A 23,109-nucleotide genomic window follows, 5' to 3' on the forward strand; every position below is an offset into this window, starting at 1 on the left:
AAGGCTGATATACAAATTTTATCAACTGATTTTAAACCACAGATTAATTAAATTGCCAGCATTATAAACTAAATTCATAATCTTATATTTTTTAAATCAATTCCTTAATGTCATTTTGGAGATTTACTATTTCAAATATTTAAAAAAGCAAAACACACAAATATTTCTTCAAAAGTGTATCTGTATTAGTTCATTTTAAGATCTGTAAGTCAGGAATGTAATTTAGAAAGATTTCAAAAATGTATTTCAATATATCTGAAATTGACACAGGCTATAAAGGACTATTTTAAATAGAAACAGCAGTGATTAAGCACATAATAACAAACAGAAAAAAGTAATTGTTCCCTGAAAAAGGCAGGATAACTACCATTCAGCTGCTGAATTCACATCTATAACTATGAATTGATCAGCTGGCTGTACAAACAAGAACCATCAAGCTCCTTGCCCTGGTACAGGCAGAAACCTAGCTTGTTCCTTTCTGATTTCTACCAGGAAGATTTGTATTTTAAAAGTAAAAGAGGATTACATAAATTATTCTTCTACCTCCAAAACGCATGACACAAGAGGATCTTTCCAGGGTGAAAAATACTGTTGCAGCAGCTATGTCATAACCTCTCTTTACTCTTCATGCCTTTTCATAAGACGCTATGCTTCTAATTTGTCATTTAAAAACAATAATAATAAGGCGTGTTAACCATTATGCCATTACCTGATCCTTCTCAGTTACCAGAATATATCAGAAGAGCAAAAGCATACATGATTAACTCAAAACTCCTTTTTTAGAGCTGTTCTTTTAGGTGGAGATTTGTAAAAACCTCTGCGTGCTCCAATTGTTCATTCTGACGATGTTCCTACCTTCCTTGACTTTGGCTGCTTTTTGCCTCGATGGTGTCACCAGCTCCTTTACAATCTGCAAGACCTGAATCATTGCTAGTTAGCGAGCCAGAGACTACGCTGCTTCCTCCAGAAATCCAACAGGTTTCATCGCCGAGAGCTCACTGCTGTTTCTGCTTTCGGGAAGCTCGGGCACGAACACAGTTCAACTTGAGAGCGATACATGCTTTGCTTAGCTATCGGTGGAAGCTCTGAAGCAGTTAATAAGAAACAACAAAAGGATAGGCTGTATCTTCTTGATACAAAGTGACTTCAGCACATGGGAAAACCACCATCCTCAAGGTCCAAACGTATCACTTTCCAAGGCATTAACTAGTTATAAACAAAACAAAACAAAATGTGGGCAATCTTCTGCAAATCACTACGCACAGTGAAAACATTTTCTCACAAAAGTCATGACAGGAAAAATAAAGTGCTATGCTATAAATTCTCATATAGCGGATCACAGATGCTATGTGCAAGTTTTTAAAAACACTCAGAAGTAGTCAACCAAAATACCCTGCACTGCAAAGGCTTAATACTTTTCTTTTCCAATTTCTCAAAAATCTCATATTTGAAACACAGAAAATAAAATGTGGATAAAAATAACACTCTTGCTAACTCCAAGCTCCCAGGTCTGCATAACAGACAGGATCCTTCAAAAACAATCCTATAAATTCCTTGCTCTCCTCCTCACAGAGACACCTCTGACATCCTAGTACATGAAATGAAGTCTAAATTCACACTTCTCACTAGAAATCCCTAAAGGATTTGTAAATTCGTTGGCCTCACCATTAGGGACAGGGGCCAGAGATTTTTCAAATCAAGTATAATCACCATTTTTGCAACACAGTTTTCAACAGCTAAGTTGCAACAATGCCCAATTAATACTGAATGTCTTTGTTACATATTCTATTTACCACACAGCATCCCTTTTCAAGGGGCTACAGAGTTCACTGAAAGAGAAAACTGACGTTGGGGGCTAATGTGGTTAAATGACGTATTTACTGAAGTGATTCCCCACCAGCAATGTGTCCCCTTATGGCACCTGCCAACTGTCCCCCTGGGTTTTCTGCTTTCCCATTCATTGCTCTGATATCCTCCATGTATCATTAAATAATGGATCTCAGAGCAAATCAAAGGCAGCACCTTTGTCCTCACACTTAAAGGCTGGTCATTTTCCCATTTTTCAACTGGACAACCGAGGCACACAATCAATCAACCAGGGTTGGAAGTAAAACACAGGATCCAAAACTCAAAGGCTTCTGCTTTCTCTGACATCACGCCTTTTCTGTAAAAATGTATAGTTTTAAAATTCAGGGTGAAGTTTTCAGCTCTTCAGAGAAGAGGTGCTATAACATGTGCATATATATCCACCCATAATGTATTCTCCATATGGGTGGTAATTTAAGACATTAGTGCTACAAATCCATGACAGCGAGAAACTACTTGCAAATGGAGGACAAAACAGAACAATTATCCTAACTACCTGTTATCTTTAAAGAGAATATCTATACTTGCAAACTAAATCAAAAAGTTCAGATGAGTGAAAGACTAAGTTTTCAACCTCAAATCAAAACTGTGCCTTTTAACGATTCCCTCTGAAGACCTGACATAGATAAATCAATATCTAAATCAAACTCCTTAAATCAAGTTTCCCCAGTTCTTTTTAACCCTGGCCCCATTTCCTAGGGCAGTTCAGAATATGAAATAGGTACTAGGTATATAGTGAATTTATTTCCAGTTCTTTGTATTTCCAGCTCCTGAAAAATTACTTCCACTCTTCTAGAAAAAAAATTATGTTTTTGAAAAGTACTTGCTATTAGCTTTGCTCTTCCCCAATATTTTTTTCTTTCCATGCAAGGAAGGGGATCTACAGGGCATTATCTTCAGTCAACTATATCTTCCATATCTGATCAGTGAAGAAAGGACTTTCTATATTCATGTTTCCATAAAATTCAACTATCATCATCCTCCATCTCACTGGTAACAGTATTGGTTTTGAAAATGAAAATCACATAGCAATCAGTTTGACTCACTACTGTCAGTATTTACTTCTGCTAAGCATCCAACAGCTTTTTCTTGTTTCTCTCATTCTCTTTGTCATTTTTTTAATCATCTCAGTAACCCTATCTGACCACATACTCCAATATAGTAATATGTATGTGTGGTGTCCTCTAAAATGTCAAGATCATGAAAGACAGAGTAACCATTACAGATCAGAGGAGAGTCCAGAGTCAGGTTAACTAGAATGTAACACATGATGCCTAGTTAGATATGGACACGAAAGGAATGAGGGAAAATACACTGCATTCAGAACAACACCATCTACAGGTTGTCTGGGTTAACTTCCTAATTATGACCATTATACTGTAGTTACTTAATAGAACATCCTGGATTTTAGTAATATACCCTGAAGTATTTAGGGGTAAATACTTCCATTTATCCTTTACTGGTCCAGAAAAAAAAAAAATAATATTAATACAGAATGAGAAACTAAATGTGGTAAAACATTAGCATTTGGGAAATCCAGAGAACTGTTTGTGTTGTTCTTGCAACATTTTCCTAAGTCTGAAATTACTTCAAAATAAACTTAAATTCTGACTACTACACAGGGGCGCCTGCAGGGTTCAGTTGGTTAAGCGTCTGACTCTTGATTTCGGCTCAGGTCATGATCTCACAGTTCATGATTTCAAGCCCCCCACTCCTCACCGCCGCTGAGAGTGGAGCCTGCCTGGAATTCTCTCTCCCCCTCTCTACCTCTCCCCCCACACACACAAACACACACAGTCTCTCTCCCTCCCTCTCTCAAATGAATAAACTTTTTTTAAAAATCTGACTACATAGCCCCAATATATGTGTATTTGTTTGTAAAGGATATATATGTATTCATACTTAATGTTCTTTACATCATACAAAACAAAGGATTTTAAAGGACCAGACTAACAACATAAAAAAGAATTCCACATTTGTGAATATGCTGTGTTCCAGTTAAGTCTGTGTACACATATACGTACATTTATGTGCATTCTCATATCTGCTTCCTTTGCCCCAAAGATCACTCTGAATTCTGGAATGAAATTTTGAAAGTACACACACATCTGGGGTAACTCTGGCACGAGCAGTCTTAAAAGAATTAATTTCCAGATCCTTAACTTCCGTACGTACTGGTCACTAAAGCCGACCTGCTTGGGAAGATGCCTGAAGCAGGGGTCCTCCGTTTGCACCTCCCTTTGCTCCATCACCTCTACCCACTTCACAATAAGAAAGGCGCACCCTCACCCATCTTACCACAGCACAGGGCTCAAGGGGTAAAGCGTGGGAGACGACAGAGGAGTAATCCAACAGCTCCTTTAATCAAGGCAAAGTAACATCAGTCCGTTCCACTTATTAAGATAGGAGTTTCTAACAAAATATTCACTTAAAGTGAATATTCACCACAATTTATCATATAGCTGTTGTTTTGACAAACTGCACAAGATAAACCTCTGTGAGGAAAATGGAGTAGATACAGGATTTCAGAAAAACAAGTATATAAAATCTCTGGCTACTAAGGAATAGCCTGTTCATTTTTTAAATAGATGACATTGGCTATCAAACCACTGTGTCATTCAAACCTCACTAGATATAATTGTAAGAGGGATGTAATAGTTTTCTTTATTGAATATTTTCTCCTCACTGGGCCTCTGGCACAAAGAATTAATTGGTTTAATCACAGTTCTTATCGTTAGTCCATGCATGGCCCAGTTTTATTTATTCACTCAGTATTTATTTTTAATAATAAACACCACAAAGCAACCATTCAAACAAAAACTAGGGCCTTAACAATAACCTACATTTAACTACAGTATCCCTAACCTCCAACCCATCTCCCTGCTTCACCCTAAGCTACCAAACATCCTGAATCAAGGAGTTCTTACTCCTTTATGTGCCCGTCTATCATTACCGCCCTCCCTCTCTCTCTTTCTCACACACATCCCGTGCTGCTGTTTGGTTGTCACTAACTTTATAAAAAGGGTATCACATATTTTATGTTATCTTTGAGGAATCATATTTTTTCTTAAATGCTGAGACCAATGGTTCTCAATCTTCAGTATACACTGAAATCAAAAGTTTTAAAAAGTTTTGAACCGTATGACGCCTGAGTCCATCTGTAGGGATTTGGACTTGACCGTACAAGGGTGCAGCACACGCATCACAAATTTTAAAGGTTCCCTCAAATGATCGCAACATTCAAGGACCACTGTTCTAGAAGAATGTTGTAGGAAAAGTCAACTCAGTGTGTACAAGTACAAATGAAAGGTACAAAAATTATGATTCCACTATTTCAGTGTGTTTTATCTCTCTCTCTCTCTCACATACACACACACACACACACACAGACTATGCACAAAGAAAATAACATCAAAATGTTACCAGCAATTTTCCCTCTGAATGGTGACATTATACATTAATTTTTACTGCCTTCTTTTTGCTATACTTTTCTGAGAATACATTCAACTACTTGAAGAAACAAATTAGGGAACCTGGGTGGCTCAGCAGCTTGAGTGTCTGACTCTTAATTTTGGCTCAGATCATGGTCCCAGGGTTGTGGGACCACGCCCCACATCCGGGTTCATGCTGGACGTGGAGCCTTCTTAGGATTCTCTCTCTCTCCCCCGTCTCTGCTCCTTCCCAATGCACTTGTGCACACACATGCATGCGTACTCTCACTCCAATAAAAAAAGAACTATATTTTGGTTTATAAATATTCCCCATCACCTAACCAAAAAGGGTACACAGATGGCAAGTTAGCACATGAAAAGAACTTCAACATCATATGTCATTAGGAAATTTCAAATTAAGGCAACAACGAGACACCCCTACACGCCTATTAGAATGGCTAAAATGCAGAACGCTGACAACACCAGATGCAGGTGAGGATGTGGACAGAGCAACAGCAAGCCTCTCATTAACCGCCAGTGGGGGCACAAAGTGGGAATGCAAAATGGTACAGCCACCTTGGAAAACAATTTGGTGGTTTCTTACAAAACTAAACAAGCCCTTTCTATCTTATGCTGAAACTGTATTCCTTGTCATTCACCCAAATGAGTTCAAAACGCACGTCCACACAAAAACCTGTACATGAATGTTTAGTTTTATTTGCAAATGCCAAATTCTGGATGCAATCACTTGTTTTTCATCGCATGAATGGATAGACAAACTGCTCCAATCCAGGTTATGGAATACTGTTCAGCAATAAAAAGAAATGAGCTATCAAGCCATAAAAAGAAGTGTTAAATAAACGAACACTTATATGTTAAGTAAAGGAAGCCAATCTGAAAAGGCTACATCATGTAAGATTCCAATTATATGCCATTCTGGAAAAGGCAAACCTATAGAGACAGGAAGGTGATCGGTAGCTGCCAGCGATTTGAGAAGAAGGGGGGAAGGGCGAAATGGGGGGGAGCACAGGGGACTCTACGGCAGGGAAACTACTCTATGAGCTGCTCTAACGGTTCATACATGTCATTATACATTTGTCAAGACCCGTAATATGTACAACACGAACAGTGACCCTTAATGTAAACTATGGACTTCAGTTAACAATAATGCATCGATACTGGCTCATCAATTGCAGTGAATGAATCACAAAAATGCAAGAGGTTAACAACAAGGGAAACTGGGAAGGTGGGAGTATTATGAAGGGGCTTAAGGGAATTCCCAGCACTTTCCTCTCAATTTTTCTGTAAACCTAAGAGAGTTCTAAAAGAGAGTCTTTTCAGAAAGCCTAGTGGCTCAGCCGGTTGAACATCCAACTCTTGATTTTGGCACAGGTCATGATCCTGGGGTCATGGGACTGAGCCCCCTGAGTGTGGAACCTGTTTAAGAGTCTATCTCCCATGCTCGCTTCGGCAGCGCATATACTAAAATTGGAACGATACACAGAAGATTAGCATGGCCCCTGCGCGAGGATGACACGCAAATTCATGAAGCATTCCATATTTTGTTTTTAGATTTCACATATAAATGAAATCATATGGTAAAAAAAAAAAAAAAGAGTCTATCTCCCCATCTGCCCCTCTCACCCACTCATCCTCGCTCTCTCGCTCTAAAAAAATAAATAGAAGATAGGTTTATAAAATAACAAAGAAAATCTATATTTAATGTATACCTAATCTATATCTGAAAAAATACAAAAATAAATCCAAAAAGTACAAAGTTTAACTGGAGAGAGTGCTTACAACACAAACAGTCATTGCCTATATATGAGAGATCCAACGTGGCGTGGTAGACAAGAAACGGATCAGGTGCCCTTACAACGGACTGTCTGTATAAGGAAGGATGCAGAGAAAGAGCATCGCTTTTGCACGGCTGGTAGGAATGCAAATTGCTGCAGCCACTCTGGAAAACGGTATAGAGTTTCCTCAGAAAGTTAAAAGTCGAACTACCCTACAACCTAGCAATAGCACTACTAGGTATTTACCCAGAGAATACAAATATAAAGATTCGAAGGGGCACATGTACCCCAACGTTTATAGCAGCATTATCAACAACAGGTAAACTATGGCCAAATGACCATCCACTGATGAATGGATATAAATGATATGTGTGTGTACATATACATACACATACAGATATATGTATGAGTATTACTCAGCAATCAGAATGAAATCTTGCCATTTGCAACTATATGGATGGAACTAGAGGGTATTTTGCTAAGCGAAATTAGTCAGAGAAAGACAAATATCATATGACTTCACCCATATAAGGACTTTAAGATACAAACAGATTAACATAAGGGAAGGGAAGCAAAATAATATAAAAACAGGGAGGGGAACAAAACATAAAAGACTCTTAAATATAGAGAAGGAACAGAGGGTTGCAAGAGGAGTTATGGGAGGGGGGAAGGGATACATGGGTGAGGGGCATTAAGGAATCTACTCCTGAAATCATTCACTGTTGTACTATGTGCTAACTTGGATGTAAATTAAAAAATAATTTTAAAAAATAAACGTAAAGGGGCGCCTGGGTGGCTTAGTCGGTTAAGCGTCCGACTTTCGCTTAGGTCATGATCTCGCGGTTCGTGGGTTCGAGCCCCGCGTCAGGCTCTGTGCTGACTGCCAGCTCAGAGCCTGGAGCCTGCTTCAGATTCTGTCTCTCTCTCTCTCTCTGACCCTCCCCTGCTCACACTGTCTCTCTCTCTCCTAGAAGTAAAATAAAACATTAAAAAAAATTAAAAAAAAAAAGAATACTCTTAAAAAATAAATAAATAAATAAACGTAAAAAAAAACAATGGACTGCCTGCAAACAGCTGTGTGCTAATTCATTTCAACAGAAAAATTCTTGCTTCAATCTTACTTCCTATGTTTGTATTTTTGTTCTACATGGCCACCCCCCAAATCCACAGCTCTTGGCGGACTCACTAAGCTCCCTTTTCTTCCCCATTACTTCCCAATCCAGCGTTCCCAGAGTGGGGCACAGGGAGGAAGTGTGGGGAGAAACAGAGCAAGATAAGAAGGGAGAGAGAAGTGTGCCAAGCTGTAGGCTACACTAGGGCAGCACACCGGCTGAGATGCTCCAGCTGCATCACTGTCCTTTCTCACGAAAATACCAAGTGAGGGGCGCCTGGGGGGCTCAGTCAGTTTAGCATCCAACTCTTGACCTGGGCTTGGGTCATGATCTCACGATTCGTGAGTGTGAACCCCACATCAGGCGCTGCGCTGACAGTGTGGAGCCTGCTTGGGATTCTCTCTCTCTGCCCCTCCCGACTGCTCACGTGTATGTTTGTTCTCTCTCTCTCTCCCTCCCTCTGTCTCAAAACTAAATTAATATTTTAAAAAATAAAGAAAAATAAACTTTTTAAAGTCTCTATTTTCTTCTCTTTGTCAACATACATCTTTAATAGTTTTCTTAATACAAAAATAACACACGCTCACTGTAGAGGAGGAGTCTATGAGAAGAAGCCGACAGAAAATAAACCCTTAGGCCTACTACACAGAGATAAGCACTGCTGACAACCTTTTAGACTTACCCATGTACTTTTTTGTTGATTTTACAAAACTGAGGTAATATTATACATACGTTTTTGGAACTGAGATGTTTTCACACTTTAAAATACTTCATCAACATCTTTTTTATAAAATAAACACAGACAGGAATATTTGTACAGTGCTTTGTCCAAAAAATTTTTTGATCATATGAATAACAGCCCAGCATCTTTTCATTCCTGGCACTGATTTAGATTTTTTCTACGCACTTTTCAGAAAACTGTTTTGGCTTTCCTGGAAATATATTTTAGAATAAAACTACTGTCAGTTTTTTCAGAACATGTAGATAAATGAGAAAAAAAAATGTGAGAGGCCACACTTGCTGTGACAAAAACAATCTGTAAATACCCAAGATGTCAACTGGCCAGCAAATAGAAAACGGCTTTTGATTATTAAACTATAAACCCATTTCTGACGGGTCTCCTCTTGGGTTAATAAATCAACATAATATACTTCACTTCTTTGTTATTCTACTAAGATTTTATGGGCGGAGGGGCGGGATATAAACACTGTTCTACAATTTTGAAAAGCAAGCTCAACAAACTCATCAATATGGAATAAAATGTATGTTGTTTATCAAAATAAAACTTGTTGGCTTTTGTCTCTATACTTTTCCTGTATCTATACAGGATAATATTTTCTGTCCAAATAGCGCTCAGGTGTTTATGGTAATTCCTCATCATCCATACGAGGTACTTAAAAATGAACACTGTCGAGCTAATCAACAATCTTTGCAGATTTTTTTCACAGAAAAAAGTAAGACAAAAAAAGTAAGACAGAAAGGAAAAATGTCCAGAACTGGCAGAAGTGGGAAGAGCCACAGAATATGGATAACAGCACTGTCATTCTTTCACATAACTCAAAGCATAGTAGATGGTAGTAATTGTTTATGAACAGAAATACCTGTGCTGGCGTAATTAAGTTAGCAGTTCTTTTGAAACCAGTGTTTAAAGATATTTTATCAAAAGGCAATTCATTTTGCTTGTAACAAGCAGCCAATAAACTTCCATAGCTTGGTGGAAGCTTCTGTACTTTCCATGGCTCAGCAGAAACTGCCATAAATAAGTGCAAAGTACAATTCACAAACACGGGGAATGAAAATATATTAGCCCAGTTTATCTTCACAACACCTAGAAATTCTTAATGTATTGACTTCTATCATAAGTTTAGGGTTAAGGCAGTAAAATTTTCCTCATCCATACAAAAAGTATTAAGCATCTAGTGGGTACAATACCAGTTGCTGGTATTATAAGAGTGACCAGCCTTCTTCTGTTCTACCAAAAGATATTAACATGAAATACATAATTACATAATTACTGAATTACAATTGAAATAACCCCTGCAAGTAATTACAAGATGACAGGAGAGTGTCCTTAAGTGAAAATAGTAGGAATTAAAGGCTATAACATGGCACATTCTAATTGAACGTTGCGTTCAAATTTCTCAATTACATTTTGAAGTTTTATTTTTTTTAATGTTTTATTTTATTTTATTTTTTTGAAAGAGTATGAGCGGAGGAGGGGCGGGGGTGGGGGCGACAGGGGATCCAAAGCTGGCTCTGTGCTAACAGCAGCAAGACAGAGGCAGGGATTGAACCCACGAACAGTGAGATCATGACCTGAGGCAAAGGTGGACACTCAACCAACCAATGTTGTTGCCCCAATATTTTGATTTTTAAAGAAAGCTTCCCTTTATGTAAAAATGACTCTTCTGACTTTCCAAAGCCACATGCAGATGGACACACAGAGACAGCAAAAATACTTTCTAGTCACGAGGAAATTTAAATATGACTCTATTTCTAAAATCAAGGACTCCAAGAAAATATATCATCCAAGCAATCTGACCTACTCCAGATTCTAACGAAGCTGTCAAATAACACTATGAGTTTTTAAGAATTCATTACCATAAAAAATATATTAAAAAGCAGTTAAGTCCTGGAATAAATCAGAATTCAATTTGGATGAATCATCATTTTAATAGAACATCACATTTAAGATCAAATGTCCATATGCACAAATACATATACAAATAAAATATAAAGATATAGGTATTTCCATAGAATTCACAAAAGTGCTTATGCATATAAACAGAGAAGTTCCTCTAACATTCAGAAAGAGTTTTCTGGAGTTTCCAGAATACAAAATCTGTAATTCACCGTAACACATTAATTTTAACAGGAAGTAAGACCACCAGAGTCCCTGACAGAATAACATATCAGACAAAATCGATCTTTGATACCTATTATTCTCCACTCTTCCTCCCTTGCTGAAACCCTTTTCCTCCCTCTGTCTTCTATGTATGCATTATCTCTCTGCTAACCGTAACAAAATGACCCACGTTCCAAAAGAAACATATAAAATTTCAGTACATATTAAAAAAAAAAAAACTACACTGCTTCATAATAAAACTTTTGGAGACGCAAAAGCATCATCCAAAGTTGAAGTCTGACGTTTCCCAATAAGCTATTTGGAAGAAAGGACTATTTTAAAAAGGATATGATACAAGAAAAAATGTAAACAGTGAACACATGAAGAAAGCTATCCTAACAATGAGCTAGCATCTCAACACCCATTAGGATGGCTTGGCTGCTATCAAAAACACAAAACAGAAAATGGCAAGTGCTGGCCGGGATGTGGGGAGACAGTGAAGCCCTCAAGCAATGTAAAATGGTGCAGCTGCTGTGGAAAACCCGACGCAGGTCCTCAAAACATTAAGCACAGAATTACCACATAATCCAGCAATTCCAGGTCTGGGTATATACTCAAAACCACTGACAGGGGAGTCTCAGAGAGAGAGCTGAACACCTGTGTTCACAGCAGCACTGTTACCACAGCCAAAAGGTGGAAGCAACCCAAGCTGTCCATTAGCAACATGAGGCAATCCCAACAGTGAAACAGTACTCAGTCTTTTAAAGGAAGGAAATTCTGGGGCACCTGCATGGCTCAGTCAGTTGAGCATCCAGCTCTAGCTCAGGTCCTGATCTCACAGTCGTGGGTTTGAGCCCCACATTGGGCTCACTGCTGTCAGCAGAGAGCCCGCTTCAGATCCTCTGTCCCTCTCTCTCTACCCATCCACAGCTCGCATGCACACTCTCACATGCTCTCTTTCTCGCTCTCTCCTTCTCTCTCCTCTCTCAAAACTAAATAAATGTCAAAACATATAGATATATATCATATGTTATATATTATCATATATATTATATGTTATAGTATATTATACAGAACATATATATTATTGTTATCAAATATTATGTTACATATATGATACACATTATTTTATTTATATATATTTAAAAGCATATATATGTATTATATATATAATATACATGTATTTTTTTTAAAGGAAGGAAATTCTGGCGCCTGCTGCACCATGGGTGAACTGTGACAACATTATGCTGAGTGAAATGAACCAGTCACAAATCGACAAATATTGTATGATGCCATTTACATGAGGCACCTAGAGAAGTCAAATTCATAGAGGCAGAAAGCAGAGTGGTGGGTGCCCAAGGCTGGAGGAAGGGAAATGGGAAGTTGCTTATTAAGTACAGAGTGTCAGCTTTTCAACATAAAGGTTCTGGAGACTGGTTGCACAACAACGAAAATACACTTAAAGCTACTGAACTGTACACGCAAAAATGGTTAGGATGGTAAATTTTATGTTATCTGTATCTGACCACATTCTGGGGAAAAAAGCTATCCTGTCTAAAAATTAAATATGTGCAACTAAAAGTAACGTGTTTTTTTTTTTAATGCTTATTTATTTTTGAGACAGAGAGAGAGACAGAGCATGAGCAGGGGAGGGGCAGAGAGAGAGAGACGTAGACACAGAATCTGAAGCAGGCTCCAGGCCCTGAGCTGTCAGCACAGAGCCTGACACAGGGCTAGAACCCACGAACCATTAGATCATGACCAGAGCCAGTTGGATGCTTAACCGACTGAGCCCACCCAGGTACCCCTAAAAGCAATTTTTAATGCCATTTTGAGCCTATTAAACTGGTCATGGCAAAATATATTCTAGTATACCAATTACCAGAGTAACTGTAAATTAGTAAGTAGTCTTTTAACAAAGACAGGCAGACATAGGAAAAAAGTTTCAGTCTATGAATCTAGCCTAGGAATTCATTCTAGCCCACTTTATTAAAGAAAAGGGGCAAATTCATCAGTGATATTCATTCTGCAAACATTTTTAAGAAACTGAACCATCCTAAATAATCAAAAAATAGGAAAATGGTTAAATAAGTTACTATGCATCATTACCTTTAAGGAATATAATTATGAAATTATGAAAAACAATTATAGAAATATGATTAACTGCCTAAACACAACTCAGTGTTAGAAATCCAAATATAAAACTGGATATACATTATGAATCAAGTTATATAAAAATACATTTTTAGTTTATTTATTTATTATTTAAGTAATCTCTACACCCAACATGGGGCTCAAACCCACACCCTGAGACCAAGAGTCACACATTCTTCTGACTGAGCCAGCTAGGCACCTCAAAAATATATTATTAACTGAACAAGAGTACAGAGTCATCTGCAACAACGCAAATGGCTGCTTTGATGTAATGGGGTTACAATGACTTTTTCTCCCCATTTCCAAAATGTATTTATTTTAATGTTAGGATGATACTTTAAAAACAAGGAAAAGGGGACTGGAAAGATTAAAAAGACAGACCAGTTATGATGAAATTAGGTAAAATAAAATACAAAACAAGGCAGCACTGGGGTGTTTGTCTGAACCAAAAGTACAAATTTCATCTCCTCCCAACACTTCTTTATACCAATGCTGAATGCTCCTTCATTTCTTCATCTCAATCTCCACCTCTCTCCACTCCAGGCCTTCATCCATTTTGCTCCTTCGGTTCAGAAGCCCCTCCCTCTCCTCCTCCTCCTCCTCCTCCTCCTCCTCACTTAGCCAGACCTCAGCTGGAACAGGATTTCCCAGGAGCAGCCTTCCCACCGCCCCGCAGCCCGGCCGGGCGCCGGCAGCCTCCCGCGGTTCCCTTCCTGTGCCAGGCACACTGTGCCGCTCGTGCAGCGTCCGTCCCCACTAGCTCTGTGCTCCCAGAGGCCAAGGGCCCTGCTTGTCGGGTTCTGGTCTGTAATGACCCGCCCAGCTGCAGTCCGCTTGGAGGTACCCATTAGTATCTGCTAATACGGAAATAAAGACACAATTATTATTCAAAATGATATATTCCCTTCCTTAAAATTCGTCTTCAAATCAGATTCAAACACCATAACTTTTATTTATTTTTTTTTTAAATGTTTTTTTTTTTTTTAAATTTTTATTTATTTCTAGGAGAGAGAGAGAGAGAGACAGCGTGAGCAGGGGAGGGTCAGAGAGAGAGGGAGTCACAGACTCTGAAACAGGCTCCAGGCTCTGAGCTGGCAGTCAGCACAGAGCCCGACGCGGGGCTCGAACCCACGAACCGCGAGATCATGACCTAAGCGAAAGTCGGACGCTCAACCGACTAAGCCACCCAGGCGCCCCTCAAACACCATAACTTTTAAAATAAGAAATCAAGGGGTGCCTGGGTGGCTTAGTCGGTTAAGCGTCCAACTTTCCTTAGGTCATGATCTCGCGGTTCGTGGGTTCGAGCCCCGCGTCGGGCTCTGTGCTGACTGCCAGCTCAGAGCCTGGAGCCTGTTTCAGAGTCTGTGACTCCCTCTCTCTCTGACCCTCCCCTGCTCACGCTGTCTATCTCTCTCTCTCTCCTAGAAATAAAAATAAATAAATAAATAAATAAGAAATCAATTTATAGCATCCTGTGTCTCAAAGTTGTCTAAAAAGCGAGATATGAATCTCTTACACTTTGCAATATTGCAAATTAATTTTCTAGTTTTCACTACACCTTGCAATTATTAAACTTTTAAGAGACATTACTATAGATGGTAAGTATCCTGACATTTCACATTAAAATCTAATAAAACCCATAAATCTCTAAAACCTAATGAGAGTCTTGATGTGTTCATTTATTCTATTTTTGGCTACAGAAAATTTATTAGGACAAAGACAAAGAGGCACCGGGTTTTATGAAAAGCTAATCCTTAGTGAAGCAATCTCAACTGATACATAAAGAGCTACAGCTGGTTGATTGCTAGGAAACAAATTCAATAGTGCTATACCTTACCCCTTAAAAACGTTTGTTCGAAAGCATCTTGAAATTTTGTCAACATAATTTAAAATAGGAACTGTGCAGAAAATCTCTCTTGATAAAAGCCAAATGTTGTCTCCTTTCAAGGTCACCGCATTCTAGAAAATACCGCATGCCATTTTTCTCAAGCCTGCATAATAAAAGCCAAACAGAAACGAGTAAACCAGAGCAATAAATCCTGTTCCTATGCAAGAGATACAAATCCTATTTCAATTAAGGAAGAAATGGTAAATTTTTCTGTTGAAAAGCTAAATGAGAGAAGTAAAGAGATCACCATGCAGTCTTCCTGTCTCTTCCAGACAAGCCTCCTGGAGTAATGTCCCCAAACAGTCACACCCTCTAGGAGGGACTCCACCACAGGACAACCCGAACCTGAGGGCTACTCTACAAAACAACTGGGCTGCAGTCTTTCAAGACACCAATATCATGAAAGGTAAAGAACACCTGAGGTCCCAGGTTCAAGGAGCCTTCAGAGACCTGACACCTGAACTCAGCTGGTGGGGAACACCCCCCAGCCAGACCCTGCCCGGGGGAGGGGGGGTGTTAAAATCTATGCTCCAGGGCGTTACAGGGAAACTGAGCCATGGAAGAAGGATTGTAAACTAGATAAACATAATTTACCTACTTGGCAATTTGATTGTGGTTATGAAAGAAAATACCCTTGTTCTTCGAAACTTCATGCTGAAGACAAATGGGTAAAGAGTGTGAGATATATGCAAGCTACGCTCAAATAGTTTCAAAATAAATAAGCAATATGTATTTTATAAAACATATTTTCAGAAATAAAAAAATAAAGGATTGATCTTATTAAAAATATTAAGTTGGGCTAGTTGGGAAGGTGAGGTAGAATTTCACCTGCTGAGAAGATATACACACTAATCAAAGGAAGAAATCAGAAAGAAAACTTTGCCGATCTCAACGCTGTTATTTTCCATCAGCACCCAGCTCGGCGCTGGGTTAGAAAAGCACATCTCTTGGGTGAGAACAAAACCTCTGATGGCTAACAATTCTGACAACACATTTTAGGGGAAAGGACAATAATGACTTCACTTTTGTAATACACATCAAACATTTTAAAGTAATTTAAGTACAGAGTTACTTGTACTAAGGAATTCTTTTGAGTTCAAAGTTCCTCTTAACAAAGTCAGTTTGGGTACAACAGAGAAAGTTGGAGTGGGGTCTTCCTCCTGCCCTGGACAAAATTCCCCCGTACATATCAGTAAACACACCTACAGGTACATGTAAGTACAGACTTCCCATAAACTGTTTAAGGCTGATTTGGGCAAAAAAAGAAAATCACAGTGGCCCTAATGACTCCACATGGGGTAACCTGGACCTAGAACACAGCAATGGAGAAGCATCTTTCCTCAGGAGACTCTAAGTGACAAAGAAGATTTCCCCTTAGTTAGCAGTAAAGTAACCCCTCCTTGCAAGCTTCTAGGCTATTCTGATGGTAGCATCAGAAACGACATTTTTGATAAGAAAGCATGCCAATGAAATATACCTTAGTGATCACGATTTAACAGTCTGTATCCATCGTTTGGCATATAAAGTCGTGTTGATGCAGTCAAAGCAACAAATTCAAGCAGGTTTGAAAATCAAATTCAAATTCTGTGGTACCATAATTGTCACAAGTAAACAAGTTTGCAATGTTCTTCCGACGCCGGTAAGACCTAGCCCCTCCTTCCCTAACCCAGGACACTTCCCACTTCATCTACATAGCACATAAAGAAAAAAACAAAAAGTTATTATCTAAAGAAAATACACAAGAGCAATTACCGTGAATTCATATAAAAACTTAAAGTATGTGTACATGTTTGTTTTCTCAAATTTCTTTTAAGTTAGGATCAATCAAACATATTCCACCTCACTCTGCATTAGAACAAGGTTAAACAGGGAAGACATGGAACACAGTACTTGACTGGAGAGTGTTGAAGTCTTTACTAACACAGCCTTGCAACTTACATTTCTATTCCATTCTTCTGGAATCTGAAACAGACAACTGTATTTTTTAAAAGACACTGTGACTCCCCATGCTCCGCAATGTAATCTGAATGTGTAGGAGCGTGTATTCGTGTCTTACTGAAATCTTTTCACGTTCCACTGTTTACAGCTTAACACCTGAATGCTCCAAATATATGTGTGAGTGGGAAAGAAAACTGGTCTGACTCCAGGGTACCTAGGTGATGCCAGCAGGAGTCAGCTTCTGAATTCAGGGTGAAAAATAGCACTCTACAATCAAATGCCTGCACATGACCACTATCTCTGAACATGAATTTAAGAACCAACCTATGACTCAGTGCGTGAAGTAGGAGAGAGAGACTGAGGAGAGGGGAAGAACTGGGAAGATGTTTCCACTCTGTTCCTGACCCTTTCTAACCAACAGCTTTAAAGAGAGGCTAAAAAGAATTACTTTCATAGTCACCTTGTCCATCTCGAAAAGAGAAAAGTGAATGTAATATTAAAACACTATTTTAGATCAATTTTGAGGGAGGAAGATAGAGGCCTGGAAATTTTTAATATCAATTTCACACTTCTGGAAAATGAGGAGACAACCATATAATGACATCCATCATACAAACTGACAGGCTCAAATTCCCTTAATAGAATATGTCTATTTGTATTTGAGCCAAAATGTGATAATATATAGCTGTCCAGACACTATTTTTTTAAAAACCCTGAATGTTAACATATGCAGATTTATTAGTCACACCATATAACAAATATCACTTGCTTGTGTTAATTACAGTCAAAGTAAAACACTTTGCCAACTTTCCTCCATATAGAATTCACCTATTTCTCAAAATTTTAAAACTCAGACTTCAGCCTTAGCACTCAGGGGGGTTTTGCACCAGCATGAGCTCTTGTATTCTATACAGATCTAATTTATACAGTGAGTCAAGAATAAATGATCCAACACAGCCTTTCTTTTCCTTTTTCCTCTCCTTTGAAGTGAGCTGAGTTCTCCTTAAAGGTTTACAACATAGCCATTTCCTAGCTGTAAAGTCATGCTTTCAGAAACGCATTGTCGCAAGGTGTTGTTTTCCTAGACCTTCCCTGAGGCAGTTCTACCATGGTTGATTCTGTATAAACAACTGTACAAAAAAAAAAAAAGGAAAATCACTTACTAAGATGCGCTTTCCACTGTGTGTCTTTTAACAAATGAGAAATACTAAAAGTCATACATACAATATTTTCATGTAGAAATTCATTTTTAGAGACGTTAATATAAAAAGGATATGGAATATGTTAAACCAGTACATCACTTCTAAAAACACGGATTCAAGGATAAACTGTATAAATCAAATATTTTCTGAAATTAATGAGAGAGATAAGATGAATAGTTAAGGTTATTAATTTTAAATATATATTCCCCTCTATCTCTGCTTGCCTAGAGAAGCAGCAGAATGAACAGAGAACATGTGCCTACATTTGGAACAAAAGAACCTCTGAAATAACCAGGACGCAAATTCCAATTTGGAGCGACAAAAGTAGGCCCCCAAACCCAGAAAACTGCATGTTTCGGTCTTCTTAATTAAGCTTAACAGAGACATAGCTCATTTTATCCCATAGCTATGTTCCTACAAGGCAAAATTGGAAATGAACTTTTCTCACTGACAGAACCATAAATTTTAGAGCTAGAAGGCTTCCAGACAATGTAGCCCAGTCCCCACACTGAAAAAAAGAAACCGGGGGGGATGGGCGGGGGGATGCAGATGGGAGGTGTTGGGAGGATAGAGGCACACTAAAGGGGTCAAGCCCATGGCTATACATAACATGGCGAGTTAACAGCAAAGCCAACCCAGGTGTCTGGGACTCTGAAAAGAAGATTGCCACTGGAAAACTTACTCTCTCAGAATGGGATTTTAAAGAGTTTCTCTTAAGAAGAGAGTACCTTAAAACTATTATAAAGAGGTTGTTTGGAGCACCCTGCTTTGTGTCACACTAAAGAATTTTAATTCAAGTTGATTTATATACCAAGGTTATCTATATTACACCGATGGAAAAGAAACATGTTAATGACAGGCCTACAAAACCTATGTAAATAATGTAGTGTTTAAACAATAATAGTGTAACAACAGTAGGTAAATGGTTTGATATTTTAAGATTTAACTAGCAAAAGCAATTTAGCTTTACTGAGATTATACTGTAACATTATAGTAAGTGACATTTATGCTAAGAATTTAAATGACTTGTAATAAAAGAAAATGATTTCCACAGAAGATGTCTTGTTTAACTACAAATCAATTTCCCTTATATATATATATATGAATGTATAGATGTATGTCTGTGTGTGTCACAGAGAGAACAAGAAAGATAACCAAACGGACAAAATATAAACAACTGGTACACCAGATAAAACGTATATGAAGAATTTGGGTTCTATGTTTATAACTTTTCTTGTTACAAGTTTGAAAAAATATCAAAACAAGAAGATACAAAATAATGTAAACCATCTCCTAACAAAACTTAATATTATACTGTACTTCTACTATATTTCTTTTTTTTCAATTAATTTGAGAGTGAACAGGAGAGCGTGTGCACACACGGGGCTCAATCCCAGGACACTGGGATCATGACCTGAGACAAAATGTCCCCTTACACTGAATACTATAACTGAATATTCTCTGTAAGAAATACTACATTAAACTCATGTTCAATGTCCCATAGTATCAAACTAAGAATAACTCACTTTTCTGTAGTGGTCAAAAAGATGACAAATTGCTACAAGTAAAGTATATTCCATTTTTGATGGTTAGTCTTAACACAATGAAGTGCCTTAAACCAAAAAACTGATCTAATAAATTTCCGGAGAAGCAGTTTTTGTTGGCATTCTCCATCACCTTAGCCCCACTGCACTGCTGCCACAGGTCAGACAGGTGACACAGCGTCTCTCAACAGGGACTACTGTACAGTGTATGTGGCCTCCGCCCACTAAACACCAGTAGGGCTCCCTAGTAACTATGACAACCAAAAAGTCTCGATACACTTCCAAATTCATCCCCCGCCCCAATTAAAACCCACTGATTATACAGTTGACCCTGCAACAAGGAGGGAGTTAGGGACACCAAACCCCCACAAAAGTGAAAATCTGCCTTTAACTTCTGACACCCCAGAAACGTAACTACTAACAGAATGGAAGCCTTACAGATAGAGTTGATTAACACACATTTCACGTCAGATGTATTATATGCTGTAGTCTTACAATAAAGCTAGAGAAACAAAAATGTTATTAAAATAATCATAAGGAAACTACATTTAGAGTACTGCACTGTAGTCTTTTTAAGTATAGTTGACACATGATGTTACATTAGTTTCGAGTGTACAATACAGTCATCCAACAACTAACTATACATTGTGCTGTATTCACAAGTGCACCTACCATCTGTCACCATACAGTACTATACTGGATTTATTTTAAAAATCCATGTTAAATAAGTGGACTCACACATGCAAACCTATGTTGTTCAAGGATCAACTATATATTCATTTTAAGAATGGTGAACATTTAAAACTTTACCTCCAAAATCCAAACTTAACAAACATAAACAATTCTTAATATAACAAACAGACATTTAATAAAAGAAAGGGACTTTTTTCAAAATTCTATTAAATACAGATACCCCATAATTCAAAATACAATTCAACTTAAATTTTCTTTCCTTTAACCTCTACCCAGCTTCTAAGGTACACAGCTATTCCATAAAACAGGATATATAGATCTAGACAGATTATAATTCTAGACAGAAACCTTAGCCAACACTTAGGGAAAGCCTTCTATTATTTGTTGCCTGATTTTTCTATTTAAAAATAAGACTCGGAAGGATCTTCATGCCGGACTGAGGGACTCAGTAATCTACTCGCTTATCTATAACATTACCTGTTCCAACAAATGTTAAAACAAATTGTTTTCACTTCAGCATGAACTCTTAGTCCACTGCTCCAGAGGAATAATGATATATTCTCTATGAGAAACCCATAAATATACCACATCCCAAATTACTCACTGCCATTACTTTTTCCTCAGTTACATGAGAAATGTTTCATAGCCAGAAGTGACCTCAAAAACCCCACTCCTGTATTTAGGCCAAAGGGCAGGAGCAAACACTCCAATGTAACAGAATCACTCCTGGATCGCCAAGTCAGAAGAGAATTAACACAGAAATCCTCTCTTACAAAAAAAAAAAAAAAAAAAGTTTTCTGAAGAAAGTGAAATAAAATATATAAGACTAAAATTTTAGAGCAGATAAGCTTTATTTTTTTAAGTTAAAACATAGGCAAATAAAATTAAGTAGTACCCTAAATAATCACTTCTGGCTTTTGATGCTTTCTTGGCTTATTTTTTTTTTTTAACACATTCTTCCAAAATCTCGTCTAGAAATTGCTCGGCAATGCTTTTTACAAGAACTACTCCTGTCGTTAGAATCTCCATTAAAGACGGAAGAGGTCCATTTCAAACTATAGCTACAGTTTAAATATAACAACTTTCACATAAATATTTCATCTTTGGCACCATGATAAGAAAAATTTTGAAAAAAAATCTTGATAAATGTATAACATTGCAAAATATGCAAATACAGAAAAACAAACACAATTCAGTACTAGAAATCAAAAAGGCTTTCTGTGATTGTGGTAAAGTTGACAACCACAATGAAAGGCACATCGCAGCAGCGCCACAGAATACATTTTCCACAAGGTAAGCATCTAGCCTCAGAACTGGACAGAATACACAAAGTTCCAGACTAAAAGCTAAAACACATCTCAAACACGTAACAAATTCTCTAAGCTCTGCAGCCGGGCCCCCAACCAGTGTGCCAGACAGCGCGGGGAAAGCGGAGGCTCGGCAGCCGGGCACAAGGAACAGCCTGGGGAGGGCCGGTCACCGCCAAGCCCCCAACAGTCCACCACGCCTGCCGCACAACTCCTCCCGCGGCCTGTGTGGTCCATGACGTGGCAAGGGTCAGGAAATGCTTCAGGGAGAAACCCGCCCACACATAACAAGTGTCCACCTTTCTTTTAATCGCTGGAGAAATAGTGAAAAAACCTTTAGTTACCTGTCATTCTCACTCAAACCCAGGTTTGGAAATTCTATCTAGACACACTGTCCTATTTTTTAACCTGTACCATGATTCTCCCCTATTTTTTTCAAAAACAGGAACTCTGATACACTCTGTTCCCACCTTTTTGAAAACTTGCAACCACCCCCTGGCAATTGCATCGTAACATTGACACTGTAACACTCGCCAACCTATGGTTACAGTGGCCTGCTTAAGGACAGACCATCAAACCGGCAAGCATAAGAAATGTTACTCACAGGCTATTTCAAAGGAAGCTTTGAGCTTAAACTAGGATGAGCTTAAAACTAAGAAAAAAAGTCAGAAAAATGCAAACACCGCCTGTAACCGATTTTTTTAAATTACTTCTAACAAAAAAGCCTATTTGTCAGAGTAATTTTTCCAGAATGAAAACGTCAGTTGCTCCCCTAAGTGAACTTTTTTTTTTTAATGTTTATTTATTTTTGAGAGAGAGAAAGCACAGGGGAGAGGCAGGAAGAGAGGGAGACAGAGGATCCCAAGCAGACTCCACACTGAGAGCGAAGAGCCTGATGTGGGGCTCAAACTTACGGAACTGTGAGACCATGCCCTGAGCCGAAGTCAGATGCTCAACCAACTGAGGCGCCCCTCTCCTAAATGAACTTCTTTAACAGCTCCTTAAGCCCTACAGGATGAAGTCCAAACTTCCTGGAATGCCCGTGACCTCGACCCTGGTTGCGTCTCCACCAGCTTTCTCTCTCACGGTCTCCATTCCCCATCTCTATGCTCCCAAATGCTCAACTACGTGCTAACACCTACGTGTAGTCACGCCTTCGTGCCTTTCTCACACTCCTCGACGTCCTTAGAATGCTCTATCCTTTGCCATGCTCCCTTCCCCTCCACATATACACACTAACTCACCCCCACACTCAACCTTCAATCTCTCTTCACATAGGATCAGCTTAAATGTCACTAAAAACACTTACACATGGACTAGCGACTACATACTA

General features: G+C 38.5%; 1 protein-coding gene and 1 non-coding gene across 3 annotated transcripts in view; one reads left to right on the plus strand and one right to left on the minus strand.

The window, feature by feature from the left end:
- The window catches only part of USP6NL (USP6 N-terminal like), a 177,284-nt gene that overhangs the window by 134,425 nt on the left and 19,750 nt on the right, over positions 1–23,109 (minus strand). The gene's annotated exons all lie outside the window — the stretch shown is intronic.
- Positions 6,758–6,862, plus strand: LOC120241098. The gene has a single exon (XR_005530832.1). It is a non-coding gene; the product is annotated as a U6 spliceosomal RNA (small nuclear RNA).

The sequence above is a fragment of the Hyaena hyaena genome, unplaced genomic scaffold, assembly GCF_003009895.1.
Source record: "Hyaena hyaena isolate Hyena2069 unplaced genomic scaffold, ASM300989v1 scaffold_276, whole genome shotgun sequence".
Classification (NCBI taxonomy): Eukaryota; Metazoa; Chordata; class Mammalia; order Carnivora; family Hyaenidae; genus Hyaena; species Hyaena hyaena.